Genomic DNA, 16049 nt, shown 5'->3' with positions numbered 1-16049 from the left:
AACCGAAATTTAATCAAATAGAAACGTCATCAATGATGAACTGCAAATGCAATGCAGTTACACTGTTGTTTATTTCTGATAAAATAAATGTGTATTTACCCTTACAGTGGTCTGCACGCTCCTCGTTACTTCCACCTTACAACAAGTCACAATATGAAACAACCACATTGCTCATTTATGAACCAAATATTAATTCATGATTCAAGTTATGACCAAAATCTATATTTTAAAATCAAGTATCTCCTATTGGTCATGTAAATAATATCACGGAGAATCACGGATGAAGGAGTGTTTTTTTTTTAACAGAGGGCGTTGCTCCGAGAAGTTTGAGCACAAATACAATTCTCTGCATTAAATAATGACTTCAGGTAGACTTTCAAAACATAGCAAAATCACTAAAATAGTTTCTGAAACAGATCAGAGGCCACAATATGAAACGTTTAAAAAAAAAAAGACTATCGAACGGAGAAGTCTCTAAATTATAATTTACACAATGCTTCTCTAGCAATAAATGTACATTTTATCTTCATATTTTTCACTCGGTTTATGGATGTGATCTGTAGTTTTTTTGTTTAAATGTGCAATCTGTCTGTTTTGTCTTCTAAAATGCCGCCCGGCTGGTTGTTAGGCTGTTGCTAAGGACTCTGAACTCTGACCCGGAAGTACATCACGGACTGATATTTTTTTTTAAACGGAGCAAGTTTTTGCTCTTAAGCTAATTATATTTGTCTACAAATACGCTTCTGTGCATTATATAACAAGTTCTGTTTAATTTTAAGAGTAATATTTATTTTGAATCAGATGTGTGTATTCATCTTCAAACATTTGCTGAAACAAGTTTGTTATAAATCAAGCAATCATTAAATCGATCACTCTGCATTTATGTGTTATAACATTAAGATCAAACGTTTTTAACTGTTTTAATAGTATTCCAGTAGATTATGAAGTATTGACGTAATGACAACAAAGAAGAAAAAGGTGATAAATCAACTCATTTCTTTAAGATAGATAGAACTTTATTCATACCTTTGGTGGGACCTGAGGATAAAAGTTGATCTAAAAGCAGCACAACACCAGCGTCACGTGCGTGTGCGCAGAGAAGTAGCTCCATCCTGAAAAATTGACTTTTCTGAGCTGTTAACATGGTTAGTGTGTGATTACCTCACGAAAACTTCTTTTTGGTTGATGTTTCTCTTCATTCATGCATATTTGAGTATCCTGTAAGAATAATTAGTGCAAGCTCGAGCTCCCTTCACACGACTGATGTGCAGCATGGTGGCGTACTTCAGCACGAAGGAGAACCTCTCAACACAGATGTGCTGCACTAGATCCACAAGACGGAGCTGCAGAGGCCTTCTCTCCAACTTCAGTGTAAAATACACACTACAAGGCCTGTTTCTTTCTTTCTTCATGCTGTTAGAGTTGGATTATTGTCAGACAGTCCTTTAGAGGTGCCCCACAAGGTCATTAAACCCTCTGAGGCCTCGCTGAGACATGAAGCCTGTTCTGACCTTTGACCTCTGTTGCTCTATTGCTCTTATTTGACCTCTACAGCAGATACAGACCTGAAACTTGAACTGCGAGGCCTCTGGGAGCTATAAAATTGTGACCTGTTGGACTTTTTTCATAAGCTCCTCCCAAATAGGAAGTAGCTTCAGGAAGGAAGTGGGGCTTCCAAATTGTACATATGACTTTCTGGCAGAAGTGTGAACACATCCCACAAATCTCAGCTTATTTGGAGCAAATCTGACCAAATGATGATGCTTAATTGATTCTTTTAACAGAATAGGTTCCTCTGAAACATATTTGAGAATGCAGTTTAGTTTTCTCAGAACGGAATTTTGTGGAGACAGGGTTGGAAAAACAATGTCAGCTCGTTAAGATCCGCTTGTTGCTAGGTTGGTTGCTAAGGAAGTGTTTGAAACCGGAAGGAAGTTGATTCACGAACTGATCCAGTTTTTTTTTTTTCTTTATGGATCTGTTGCTCTTAAACCTAGTTATATTTACATTCCTCTGCATTGAATAATGAAATCAGTTTGGTTGTCAAAACACAGCAGAAACTTTAAAATATCTTCTGAAACAAAGATTAACCACAATCAAAACTACAGAAAGGATAAATCTGTTTTGCAATTTACACAGTGCTTTCCTTCAGACAAATATACATTTTATTTACATAATATCCACTCGCTTTATGAATGTGATCTGTAGTGTTTCCTTTTTGACCTTGACTTGCATTTTGGTTCTGACAGCTTTCTCAGTCGGTTGCTCAGGACTCTGGTATGCCAACCGGATGGAACTTGATCTACATCTCAGACCGATTTTTTTTTTCCACCATGTTTTTCACTGGATCCAGGCTGAGAGGCAGCAGTCAAGTGACCTGAAGATATGCCGATTATATAGAGTTCACTCTGGCATTGGATTGTAGCACATCTAGAGTCAGTTTAATATGAACGGTCCCATGGTCCAATAACATGCCTGTCAGGTTAATTGGCCACCCTAAATTGCCCCTCGGTGTGAATGTGAGCGTGAATGGTTGTATGTCTAATACCCCTTTCCCACTGCAGCTAGTGGGTCGCCCCGTGTTTTCAGCACATTTGCAATCAGCTTTTGACTCCTTTCCCACCGCCTGCAGACCCGGGTCTGACCGCCTGCTGGCGAGCCGCGTCGCTGCGTTTTCCCGCGTTGATGGTGTCCCACATTGATGACATCATCAGCACGACGGAGCAAAGCTAAAGTAAACAATGCAGCAGAACACCGTCCCCGTTACCTGTAGACGAATCTCCTCTTCCCCATGGATCAGGGGAAGCTCTCTGGTCTCGCTCTCTTGCCAATACTGGGTCGTCTTGAAGAAGGAAATCTCACGCTGTGTCCAGAAACAACAACAAGCACACTAATGTAGCCACACTACATCGACGTCGGCATGTAAATTACCGCGTCGACCCGAGTCTGCCTTTCTCACTCCATTTCACCCTTCTCACTAAAAGCCGATAGAAGCCGAGTCATTAAAAACCCGGGTCGATTGCAGGGTCGAACAGCCCGGGTCAGATTACTATTGCAACAACACATCATCAGCAGGGTAAAACTAACCTGCGTCACAACAGTCTAAACCCAGCTCACGTTCCCTATTAGTGGGTGAACAATCCAACGCTTGGTGAATTCTGCTTCACAATAACAGGAAGAGCCGACATCGAAGGATCAAAAAGCGACGTCGCTATGAACTCTTGGCCGCCACAAGCCAGTTCTCCCTGTGGGAACTTTTCTGACACCTCCTGCTTAAAACCCAAAAAGTCAGAAGGATGGTGAGGCCCCGCTTTCACGGTCTGTACTCATACTGAAAATCAAGATCAAGCGAGCCTTTGCCCTTCTGCTCTACGGCCGGGCCTTTGCCCGCGGGGCCCGGCCGGGTTCAGCCCGAAGGGGCGATGTGGGCCAACCCTTCGGGGGACCCACCACCCGCCGAGTGAAAGGTAGGGGCCGGGTGCAGTGTGGATTGGGTGGCAGCCGACGGCAGGGTGCCCAGCGACCCGATCCTCGGACACAGAGACTAGCTCTAGGGACATGGACTGTCACCTCGTTGGGGGGGAAGGAGCCCGAGCTTGTGAGGGAGGTTGAGAGGTACCGGCTAGATATAGTCAGACTCACCTCCACACAGCCGGGGCTCTGGAACCCAACCTCTGGAGAAGGGCTGGACTCTCCACTTCTCTGGCGTTGCCCGCGGTGAGAGGCGGCGGGCTGGTGTGGGTTTGCTTATAGCCCCACAGCTCAGCCGTTATGTGTTGGAGTTCACCCCAGTGAACGAGAGGGTCGCATCCCTGGTCCTTCGGGTCGGGGACAGGTGCCTCAATGTTGTTTCGGCTTAAAGGGGCGACCAGCAGTGCAGGTTACCCAGAATTCTTGGAGTGTCTGGGAGGGGTGCTGGACAGTGCTCCAACTGGGGACTCCATGGTTCTACTGGGGGACTTCAACGCCCACGTGGGCAGCGACAGCGAGACCTGGAAGGGGGTGATTGGATCGCACGGCCTCCCCGATCTGAACCCGAGTGGTGTTCTGTTATTGGACTTCTGTGCTAGTCACAGTTTGTCCATAACGAACACCATGTTCGAGCACAGGGGTGTCCATAAGTGCACCTGGCACGGACTGCTCGAGAAGAGACGGTCCCTCCACAAAACTCAGTTTTTCACGTCCAAATGAAGAACACGGACCAGAAGTGGCAGACCCATTGGCCTGCTGAAGTAGAGACAGTGGCATCAGGAAAGTCAACTCTGAATGTGACGGACTCAGTCAAAGAGTGGGAGGACCGCCGGGCTGCTGGAGAAGAGAAGGTCGCTGCACAAACTGAGTTTGGCACGTCCAAATGAAGAACACGGAACAGGAGTGGAAGAGCCTCTGGCCTGCTCAAGAAGAGGCAGTAGCTGCAAAAGAATTAGCTCTGCATGTGAAGAACTTCGACAGGCAGTGGGAGGACCGCCGAGCTGCTCTAGAAGAGACAGCCGCTCCACAAAACTCAGTTTTTCACGTCCAAATGAAGAACAGGGACCAGGAGTGGCAGACCCGTTGGCCTGCTGAAGTAGAGACAGTGGCACCAGGAATGTCAACTCTGAATGTGAAGGACTCAAAGGAGTGGAAAGACCGCTGGAATGCTCTAAAAGAGACTGAGACTGAACTAAAGTCAGCTCAGAATGTGTATGTGAAGGATGCCATGGAGGAGTGGAAGGCCCTCTGGGCTCTGCAAGAAAAGTGGTTACACGAAAATCAGCTCGGCATGTGAAGGACACCGTCAAGGAATGGGAGGACTGCTGGGTTGCTCGGCAAAAGAAAATCGCTACATGAAATTCAGCTCAGGATGTGAAGGACTCTGTCAAGGAGAGGAAGGATCGGTGGACTGCTCCACAAGACAGGGCCGCTGCATGGAAGTCAACACTGCATGCGCATAAAACAGATCCCAACAAGGAGTGGGAGGATCACTGGGCTCCACGAACAGAGATACTGTTTGCAAAAAACTCAGCTCTGGATCGGAACAATTTGCCAAAGAGTGGGAAGATGGCTGGGCTGCTCAAGAGGAGACAGTGGCTGCACGAAAGTCAGCTCTGCACCTGCAAGTGAAGGACTCTGTCAAAGAGAGGGAAGACCGCTGGGCTGCTCATGAAGAGAAGGTGGTTGCACAAAACTCAGCTCAGTGTTGTCAGGACTCTGGCAAGTAGTGGGAGGCCAGCTGGGCTGCTCAAAAGGAGACAGCAGCTGCATGAAAATCAGCCTGGCATGTACATATGAGGCTTCCGATAAGGAGTGGAAGGATCAGTGGGCCGCTCAAGAGGAGAAGGTGGCTGCCCAAAAGTCAGCTCTGCATGTGCACATTAAGGACTCCACCAAAGAGAGGGAGGATCACTGGGCTGCTCAAAAAGAGACAGCAGCTGCACGACAATCAGCTCTGCATGTGTGTTCGAAAGACTCCACCAAGAGGTGGGAGGATCGTTGGCCCAAGAAGGGCGGCTCAATGATCCTCGAGGAGAAAGCACAAAAGATGGGTTGGTGGTAGTGGATTGGCCTTCTTGCCTCACAGCAAGAAGGTCCTGGGTTCAAGTACTGGCCGGGGCTCGGGCTTTGCTTGTTCTCCCCGTGTGCACGTGGGTTCCCTCCGGGTTCTCCTGCTTCCTCCCACGGTCCAAAAACATGCATGTCAGGTCAACTGGTCACTCTAAATTGCCCCTAGGTGTGAATGTGAACGTGAATGGTTGTATGTCTATCTGTGTTAGCCCTGCGACAGACTGGCGACCTGTCCAGGGTGGACCCTAGAAGACAAAATTCAGGTTCCAGCAAATGACAGTGATGAGATATTAACAGAAAGAGACTCAGACTCAATGTTCCTCAAAGCCACTGATGAAAAAGAAATAACTGTTAAGAAATGTAGAAACAGAACCTCCAACGACTGTGATGGAATTGATATGTTAGTAATAAAAAAGTCATTCTGGGTATTTCTAAACCTTTAACTCATATCTTCAATCTCTCATTTCAAACAGGAAAATGTCCAAATAAAATGAAAACAGCAAAGTTATCTTCTGTACAAAAACAGTGACAGACACCACTTCACAAACTGCAGACCTGTTTGATTCTCCCACAATTCTCTAAAATCCTCCAATTTATTTTTTTATAATAGATTACATAAATCCATAGAAAAATTCAAGTTGCTCTCAGACGGTCAGTATGGATTGAGAGATAACCGGCAGCGCCACTGGCTTTAACTGAAATCAGTGAAGAAATTACAAATTCTGTAGACAATAAAAAACTCGCAGCAGGAGTTTTCATTGGTCTGAAAAAAGTCACTCGATGCTATAAATCATGACATATTAATCAGTGGAGCCGGCTAAGGCCCGGCCACCAGGCGCTCGCTTGCGAGCCCCAAGCCCAGGCCTGGCTCCAGGGTGGGGCCCTGGCTGCGTCATACCGGGCCACGTCACGACCTTTGTTCTTTTTCTACTCATAGGGGGTTTTGAACTACTCTCAGTCTGGCCCGTCACCCAGGACCTGTTTGCCATGGGAGACCCTACTGGGGGGCATAAAGCCCCCCGGCAACAGAGCTCCTGGGATCATGCGGCCTCTCAAACTCCCCCACCACGTTAAAGTGGCAGTTCTAGGGGGAGCTATACAGAAGTGTGTTTTTCAATTTAACCACTCTGCTATTCAGCTCATCGTGTGAATTCTCCTGTGTGCTGCACTTTCACTGTTGCAACAAAGCAATGTCCCCACTGAGGGACGAATAAATACTTTATCTTATCTTCTACTGTGAAATCAAAGTATATTTTGTCTGGAGTACCTCCTTTCTGGGTGATATGATTGATAAACAGAGTCCAGCTCTGCATGTTGGAGAGAGACGGTGTGTTCTCCAGCATCTGGCGTCACTGTCAGTTCTTGTTAATCAGAAACTGGAGGAGGGCTTTCAGGGGAGGAATCTAAGAAAAACATGGATTATCTTTCTCTGGTTGGGGTGGGTTCATTCTTTCAGGTTTCATTTCAGGTTGACAACCTGCAAAAATCATACAATTTTAAAGTGAAATCAGTTTATAGGAGCTTTATGCAGGATCTTAGTAAATCAGGTCCACAGTTTACGATACACACAATAAAAGATCTAACATGGCCAAATGACCCTCATTTCTATTCACACACACTCACACACTCTTCTAAGTGTTGCAGCACAGATTGTTGAAAACTGCTGACTGTTCTTCTAAACACTGTTTTCCCGAAAGTGTTTCTGGCTCAGTAGTGTGTCACACACACGCACGCACGCACGCACGCACACGTTTACGGTTGCATTTCCTTCCATGACAGATGAAGCCACTGACACAGATTACAGGGATTATGCCGACAGCCGTCGCTCTGACCGAGGCGGAGGCGGTAAAAACACTGCCGAGCCCAACGAGTCCAAACGCTTCCATTTCCACACACTGTGGGGACTTTGGTTTGGTTCCGGCAGCAACGGAACCCTCAAGCTGAGGAAGGTTTCTGAAACTAAATGGTTTGAGGATGAATTCACGTCTGATGTCTGGAACCAACCTGGATCTGCCGCTTCATCTGAAGACCAGATGGACTAAATACTTCACTAGTCACTAAAAAAGCCTTTCAGTTTGACAGAAAACATAGCCTCGCTCCACAAAACATCCCCTGGAACAATCTCATCAGTCATGTGAAGTTTTCCTGCAGCTCATTTCAGAAAATCATCGGCTTGGTGGCAGAAGTCCCAACAGGGTCCTCACAGACTCCCCTGATGGAACGGCGGCCATCCTGGACTTACTGTCAGGACAAACCAACGTCAACTCCTGTTTCACTCGGAGGCTCGTGTTTTCTTTTCAGCGGGCGGGAGTTTAGAGCAGGCCGGCTCATATTTAAAGGGAAACAGCAGAGGCTGGTTTGTCAAAGTGTCCTATCGGTCTCATGCTGAGCTACACACTGAGAAAGTTTTGAAAGAGTGTGTGTGTGTGTGTGTGTGTGTGTGTGTGAGAGCATGTGTGTCCGTCGCTGCCATCCTCCCTCACAGCCTCCATCACCTCAACAGCCGTGGAAATTGAACCTGCAGTCGGGGTTTAGTCATCGATTTACAGTTTGGACAAAGTGCCAAAGGTACAGACTGCCAAGAAAATATACACTCATCAGCAGCTCCGGCGCCAGCAGAGAGTTAGAAGGAAGCCGCTGTCTGGTGTCGGCACAGCGTGTGCACCGACGTAGAAAAGTAACTTTATACGACGCACAGCCATTCCAGAGGATTCCAGCCTATGGGTAGAGCATGCACACACACAACACACACAACACACACATGACTTCTTTTATTGTTTCATGCTTCTGATTTGTGCTCTGGGCTTCATGTTCAACAACCCAGTGAGTAAAGCTTCATGTATTGACGTACAGAACATGAATGTCAAGTTTATTGAAACATAATTTCCTGAAGTTCAATCGGCCTCTTGTGGTACTGTGCGTGAGGAAAACATTAATGCACCTTGTTGATTGAGAAAACTGTCTGGAGAAGCCACCGTGCCAGCCGACACTTGAAAAGGCCGTATGACACATGACTGAACTGGCCTCAGCTGTTCTGTTGATACCAGAGGCAGAGAAGAGACCAGAACCTTGTGTTCGACATGAGCAGCGTTCCATCTGCACCACACACTCACAGCATCCACATTTCTGTCCAGGTGTGGACAGGTTGCTGCAGTACCACAAGTAGCCATGAGGGGGCAGCGCTGAGATCAGAACGAACTAATGGAAAAAGTGTGAAAAACGTTTTGACAACAACTCCCAAGGTGGAACTTTTTAAATCTGCGATGACTCGGTCTGCCCAGAAACAGGAAGACACATCTTGCCTGAAACGCTGCTGCTGCCCATGAGCACTACGGTCACAAATACTTATTCTGCACGTGTATGAGTGGACGAGCAATAACAGCGATGGTGGCGGCCTCCAGACTGTTATGACTGCCAGATTTCACTGTCCATCCAGGAGAACATCTGTGAACTTGCCGTTGTTCATGTTTAAAGCTGTTCTTCTCTTGTGAGTATTGGTAACAGCACCCACTAGTGGCCCAACATGAAAACTACACTGTGAGCAGATATTGCTTTCAAAACACTGCAGTGTATGCGTGAAACTTTTCCAAAACAAACACGTGAAAATGATGCATTTTCACTGTAGATGTCATGTAAACAGGGACTGAGGCTCCTTCCTCCCTTCTTTATACTTTACATTTACTTCCTCTTTCTTCTTGTTTTTTTTTTTTTTTTTTTTTTTTTTTTTTTTTGTCCAGTATGAGCAGCGCCCTCTAGTGGATTAAAGTACTCATTCTATTTTATTCAGCTTCTAAGTGGTGGTGCTGACACCTACTGCAGGGTGCTTACGTTTCTGGATGAAGGAGCCTTCACTGGGACTCTGAGTTCTTTCCTACCGGTCTCAGTTCACGTGTCTTCAGCTTTCAGAGACCAGAGCTGCGTCACCTCAGTGCTGGTGAGAGACCATTAGCCTTGAAGCTAGCACAGAGGGCGCTAAATCAACTCACTGCATCCAGGTCAAACCAGATCTGCTGCTTCACTGTAGCATCGTCACAATGGAGTGCTGTGATTGGACGTGATCCCGTGTCTTTGGACTGAGCTAATGGTGAAGTGGAGATCTGTGTGCAGCCATGCAGAGACAGCGGTTCGATCCCCGTAGCGGAGCAAACCCAATCAGAATGTTGGCAAATGAACTCATTAGTTTGGCTTCTATCCATTTTAATCTAATTGTGGAATGTTCCTCACTTCAGAGCAGACTGTGGCACGTTTCTCCTCTCCCACATGTAAAGAAAACATCTTATTGGTTATGGCGTTGCATAAAGAAGCTCATAGAAGCTACCATCTGGCTTCCCCGGATATCTGCATAAGATTTGCTGAAGGTCACAACAAGGTGACGCAGGTATATTTTAAACGGTAAACAGATCCAGACCTGGCTTCCCTCCTGCACCTCTCGTTATATGGCTTCATAATAAGATCATGTGGAGTTTAGGGCTGCAGCCTGGCCGGCTGAACGCTCTCTCACTGCTGCGAGTGTGAGCCCGGCGTGGGTTTATTACTCACCTTACGTAGTGGGGAAGTGCAGCAGGTTATTGAGACTGCAGCGCCGGGCTCGGCGGGTTCAGGAAGGTTTGTTCATGTCAACAGAAACATCAGCTCAGCCCCTCTGGGCTGCGGCTCTGAGTTTTCCTGCTGCTGTTCTGAACTAAAAAAAATAAATAAAATAAACCAGACACAGATCTAATCAACGTGGGACTGTGTGTGTGTGTGTGGGGACTGGCATCAATCCTCTCTCAACACGTGTGAACACTGTTATCGGTGGCATTTTCACGAGGTCCGGGCGACCATTAATTTACAGCCATAACGCCACAAAGACGCTGGTTCAACGCCACGGCGATAAAAAGCAGATTAACGAGGGACAAGTGGCTCCAGGGGGTGAATCCATGAATCTACTGCCGCAGGTGAACGGATGAACCCACTGTGACTGGGAACTGCATGAATGAATGAATGAATGAATTAATTAATTAATTAAACTTTATTATCCCACATGGGGAATTTGTCTTGGGCATGGTAGTGCAAAGCTGCAAACACACATTTAGTGACACAAAACAACAACGCAACATTACAGAAGAGACATGATATATACAATAAAACAATACAATTAAAATAGATGAAAGGTAAGAAAAAGTGCAGACTTGTACAAAGTGCAAATATGTGTGCGTGCAAATAATTATGGACGGGGGAGCGGCGGGAAGAGAAAGAGTGGGCGAGGCTGGGCAGGGGATCCACATCTGAAGGCCTCCCTCCTGCTCCGCAAACTGGGAGCAACCCAGGGGGAGATGTACAGGATCCAGAACCCTCTCCATACAGGGAGGGTAGGGGTTGGGGGTCAGGGTAGTGGATCCACAGCTGAGAGGCCTCCCCACTACCCTAGACAAGGAGTGGAGGAAGACTGGGCTGAGCTGATTTGTTTGTTGAGCAGAGTAATGGAGGTAGGCACGAAAGAGAGCTTAAAGCGGTTGTATTTACATCTGCTCGCTCTGTAGCGCCTCCCTGAGGGCAGCAGGTCGTACTCCGAAAACAGGATGTGAGAAGGGTCAGCTGAGATTTTAGAGGCTTGCCTGACCACAACCTCCTCATACAGGAGCTGGAGCGGTTGGGAGTCTGAGTTCTCCACTAGCTTTAGTGCTGTTGTTACAATTCTGTGTAACTTGGTCTCACTTTGGACGGTCAGGGAGCCGTACCACACTGCCATGCCATATCTTACAACGCTCGCAAAAACTGCACTGTCGAATATGGCCCTGATCTCTGCACACACACCAAACAGACAAAGTCTTCTAAGGAAGTGCAGTCTTTGAGCTAGTCTGCTGCACAGATCATCAACATGTTCACTCCAGCTCAGGTTGTTAGACGCCATCAAGCCCAAGTATTTATATGAAGACACTTGTTCTATGGGCGTGTTGTTGATGGTTACAGGGTCGTGAGTCATGACGCCCCGAGGGTCAAAGATCATTTCTTTTGTTTTCTTCGTATTTAACAGTAGGTAATGATCATCGCACCAGGATTTAAAGGTGTCTATCTCCCTGAAATACACGCTGGGGTCAGCCTTTGTGTCTAACAGGGAGAGAACGATGGTGTCGTCGGAGAACTTAATAATGTGGTTGCAGGGGTGGGTGCTCTTGCACTCATTAGTATAGAGTGTAAAAAGAATTGGAGAGCTAACACAGCCGTGCGGAACACCAGTATTCCTCTGTTTTGGAGTCGAGAGTGAACCATTTACAAGAACCTGCTGAGAACGGTTTGTTAAAAATGAATAAAACCATTTCACAGTTACAGGATTTACTTTCAAGTCGATTAATTTCTGTATGGCCACGTTTGGCTGAATTGTGTCAAAGGCAGAGCTAAAATCTGCAAATAACACTCTGGCGTAGGCTTGGGGGTGCTCAAGGTGTTTGTTAATCAGATGTGTGACTGTAATTACCACATCCTCAGTGCTACGACCCTGCCTATATGCGAACTGTAGTGGGTCCAGACAACTGTCAACCTCTGATTTGAGCGAGCTGACCACAATTTTTTCGAAGCATTTCATTATTATTGAAGTTAACGCCACCGGTCTGTAGTCACCATTTGTAACAGGACATGCAACTTTAGGCACAGGCACTATTATAGATTTTTTCCAGAGCTGTGGTACAGTGTGGCAGTTGTATGACCTTTGAAAAATGGGGCACCAAGCCTGAGCCAGTTCAGCTGAACAGTTTCTAATCAGGGAAGCAGATAATCCATCCGGTCCTGCAGACTTGCTTTTGCAGACTTTACCAAAAACTGACTGCACCTGATGCTGGTTGATTTGAAGTTCATTTTGTTCATAGTGTGAAAGGGAGTCCAAGATTTCTATGCCCTGCTGAGAGCAGCTGTAAGCCTCGAACCTCAGAAAAAAGTCATTTAGTTCATTTGCGCGTGATTCATTGTCCAGAGTTACGAGTTGCTTCTTGCTGGGAGCCATATTGGTGATGTTTTTCATATGGTCCCATAGGCGCTTGTTGTCAGCAGCTCTGTAACTGTAGCATGAGAGCAGGGAAGACCATGAATGGAAGAAACAATCACCGAGGAACAAGGTGGGAGATGAGGGTAAATATGAGGGGTGGTGAAGGATGAATTGATGAATTCAGAGATGAAAACATGAATGGATGACGAACGTTAAGGAGTTGAGGAATGACAATGAGCTTCAGGTTGAAGGATTGGACATGATTTCAATGATGATGAATGAATTAAAGGTGAAGGATGAGGAGAGATGATGAATGGATGATCTGACACATGGGAGAGGGAGTAAGGGATGAAGATGAAGACATGAATCCAGGAAAAAATATGAACTCAGGCATGAAAAAGAAGGAAAGACCATGAATAGATGATACAAGGAAGGGGATGAGGATGAATGGATGAACAAAATGATGAATGTTGATGGAGAGTAAATGAATCAAATGGACAGATGATGTAGATGAAGACATGAGGACAGTGAATGGATGACAGTAGAGGAGAGGACGAGCAGATCTATTAGGAACTGAACGGCCAACGAGAAACAAGTGAGTGAGGTGAAGGTGTGAATCAAGAGCTATCAGAAGGTAAAAGATGGTGAGTGGATGAACTGAGGGACTGGAAGACAAAGTGAGGATGAAAGCACACACACACACACACACACACACAAACACCCCACTCTGAGGGAAACACACTCTGGTGTGTTGTGAGTGAGGACGGCGGCCGGCTGCAGGGGTGGGTCTGGAGCTGGAGGCTCAGGGAGCAGCCAGCTCATCTCTTCTCTGGCATTTCACAATAATTACTAAAAAAACTAATTAGTGGCCATTTAGAGGACGGCTCTATATTTAGACGGCGTTTGCCTCATTTACTGTTTCTTTTTTTTTACTCGGGGGAACTGGTGCACACTGCAGGGCTGCTCTTCTTCTGCATGCTCCTGCTGATGGCTTTCACAGCAGTGCCCCCTGGTGGCAGGGCGGCCGAACTGCAGCCGAGACGCCGGAGCGCAGAGCGAAGCTTCCTTCCATCTGAGGGAAATCTGCTCGGCAACATGGCGCCCTCACTCCGAGAGGCTCGATATCCTCCCTCCCCGCATCTCCCTGCGTCTCACCCAGGTTCTCACCCCTGTTGTCACCCAGGTTCTCACCTGGGTTATACTGCCCTGGCAGCACTAAGCTAGACAGCTAGCTAACATCCAAACGTGACTCCAATCACCACACAAGGATGGACTTTCAGGTTCTTCACTGAAGTTGCCATGGACATATATGATGATCAGAAGAATGGAGCAGTACACATGACATTCCACACAAATGAAAAGCACATTTACATAACTGCAGCAACACATCAAACATATAGAGACCTAGCCTCGTGAACCAGCCCCGCCCACTCCACATCCACATTTAGATTTAGTAGCTGGGGGGTCTGGGGACAAGCCAATACCAACTCCGTGCAGGGGGTTGGTTCCTCCTTTGACTGACAGCACACTTCAGTCAATCAGCGCTTCAAAACAAACAGGTCATCAAAATGCGTTAGCAAAATGCGTTAGGGGCAGGTAGGTGACGTGTGATGTGGTAAGTGACGCACTTCCTGTGAGATGGCAGATTCAAACTAAGCGTGCTGACAGATTCATTTGTTTACTGAATTTCACTAACTCGGCTCTAAAATGTTGTAGAAGTAGAGAAATTAGTGTGTTTTAGGTTCACCCTGGAGCACAGTGAAGAGGATTCGACCAGCCTGACAGAGTACATAGATCGCTGCTTCGACCGGATCGTCATGGGGAAGCCGAATCAAACATCCACCCCCTCTACTTCCTCGTCTAAAGCCAAGAGACAGCGGGAGGAATCGTCTGGAGCTATTTCTCCACCTGCGAACGACTCGACGGACGTTCTTATCTCCATAGATAAGAAACTTTCCAGCCTCGATGCTCGCCTGAACCTGTTGGAAATCCTCCACAAGGAGTTCCAGGCTGTGCGCGAGTCGCTGGAATTCAGCCAGCAGCAGGTCGAGGCGCTGGCGGCGGAGAACGTCAGCCTCAGAGAATCGGTGAAGACCCTCACGGAGGGGATGACCCGACTGTCAGAGGAAAACAAGAAGATTAAAGAAACGGTGATGGATCTCCAGGCCAGGAGCATGAGGGACAACTGAGTGTTCTCTGGAATCCCGGAGCAGACGGAGGAGGACCCCGAGGCGACGGTGAAAAGTTTCATCAGAACGCAGCTGAAGCTCCCGGAGGAAGCGGTGAAAAACATCTCCTTCCACAGGATCCACCGCCTGGGAGGGAGAAGACCCGGCGAGTCCAGACCCAGACCCATCGTGGCCAAATTCGTCAACTTCAAACAGAAGGAGCAGGTGAAGAGCCAGGGCCGGCAGCTGAAGGGAACCCACTACGGCGTGAATGATCAATTCCCCAAGGAGATCCTGGATCGGCGCAGAGTTCTGTTCCCGATCAGGAAAAAATCCATCTCGGAGGGCTCCCGCGCCGTCATCGCCGTGGATAAATTATTCATCAACGGCCAGCTGTTCCGTGACCCAAACATCACTCCGTGGCTCTACTGATCTCAGGTGCTGCATTCTCACTATCCCATAATCACTCTGTAAATATTGATACATAAAACAGGAATAAATTAATTAATAGTAAGTCACTGCCCGTCTCCACTGCACTGCTCACCCTGGATGTGTTTTTTAAGCATTTGTTTCTTTTTTCACTCTCACTTTTTTCTCTCTTCACCCTTTTTCACTCTCACCCTCTCACGCTTCACTGTAGCTGCACCCGTTACCATAGTAACCCGACACGCGGGGCGCACCGGGACATCGGCTTATTGACACACATCACTGTACAGGTTCACGCGCACTCTAAGCATGTTGATAGACAGATTCAGATTCACACTCAGCTGACATGCAGGGTGCACACCAGGAAACAACGGGCTCCATTCAGACACCAGGTTTAGTGAAATGCATGTAACACTCATAGCTGTCTAGTCATGAACACTCTCAGTTTCGTTTCCTGGAATATCCGTGGGGCTGGTACAAGGGAAAAGAGATTAAAAATTACCCATCGGCTTCAGGAGTTGCAGGCAGACATTGTCTTATTACAGGAAACTCATCTAACAAACTCATCAGTAGATCTTCTCCGATCAGCAGTTTCCACAGGTGTACTCAGCCTGTTACAATTCCAGGCAAAGAGGAGTAGCAACTCTTATCAGTAGAAGGTTAAACTTCTCTACTGACAGTTCAATCATAGATCCAGAAGGCAGATTTGTTATTATCACATTATCTATCCAGAATGTTAAATTCTGCATTGCTAACGTGTATGGACCTAATGTTGACGATCCCTCCTTCTTTCACTCCCTCTTCTCCTCACTGGATGATCACTCAGGTCACACATTGATTATAGGAGGGGATTTCAACATGGTTTCTGACCCACAGCTGGACAGACTGAGTACCACAGGAAGCCAGCGACTCTGGCAATCCTCAGAAACTGTGAAACAGTACATGAAGGA

Source organism: Salarias fasciatus, chromosome 2 (genome assembly GCF_902148845.1).
Source record: "Salarias fasciatus chromosome 2, fSalaFa1.1, whole genome shotgun sequence".
NCBI lineage: Eukaryota > Metazoa > Chordata > Actinopteri > Blenniiformes > Blenniidae > Salarias > Salarias fasciatus.
This window is presented reverse-complemented; position numbering follows the sequence as displayed.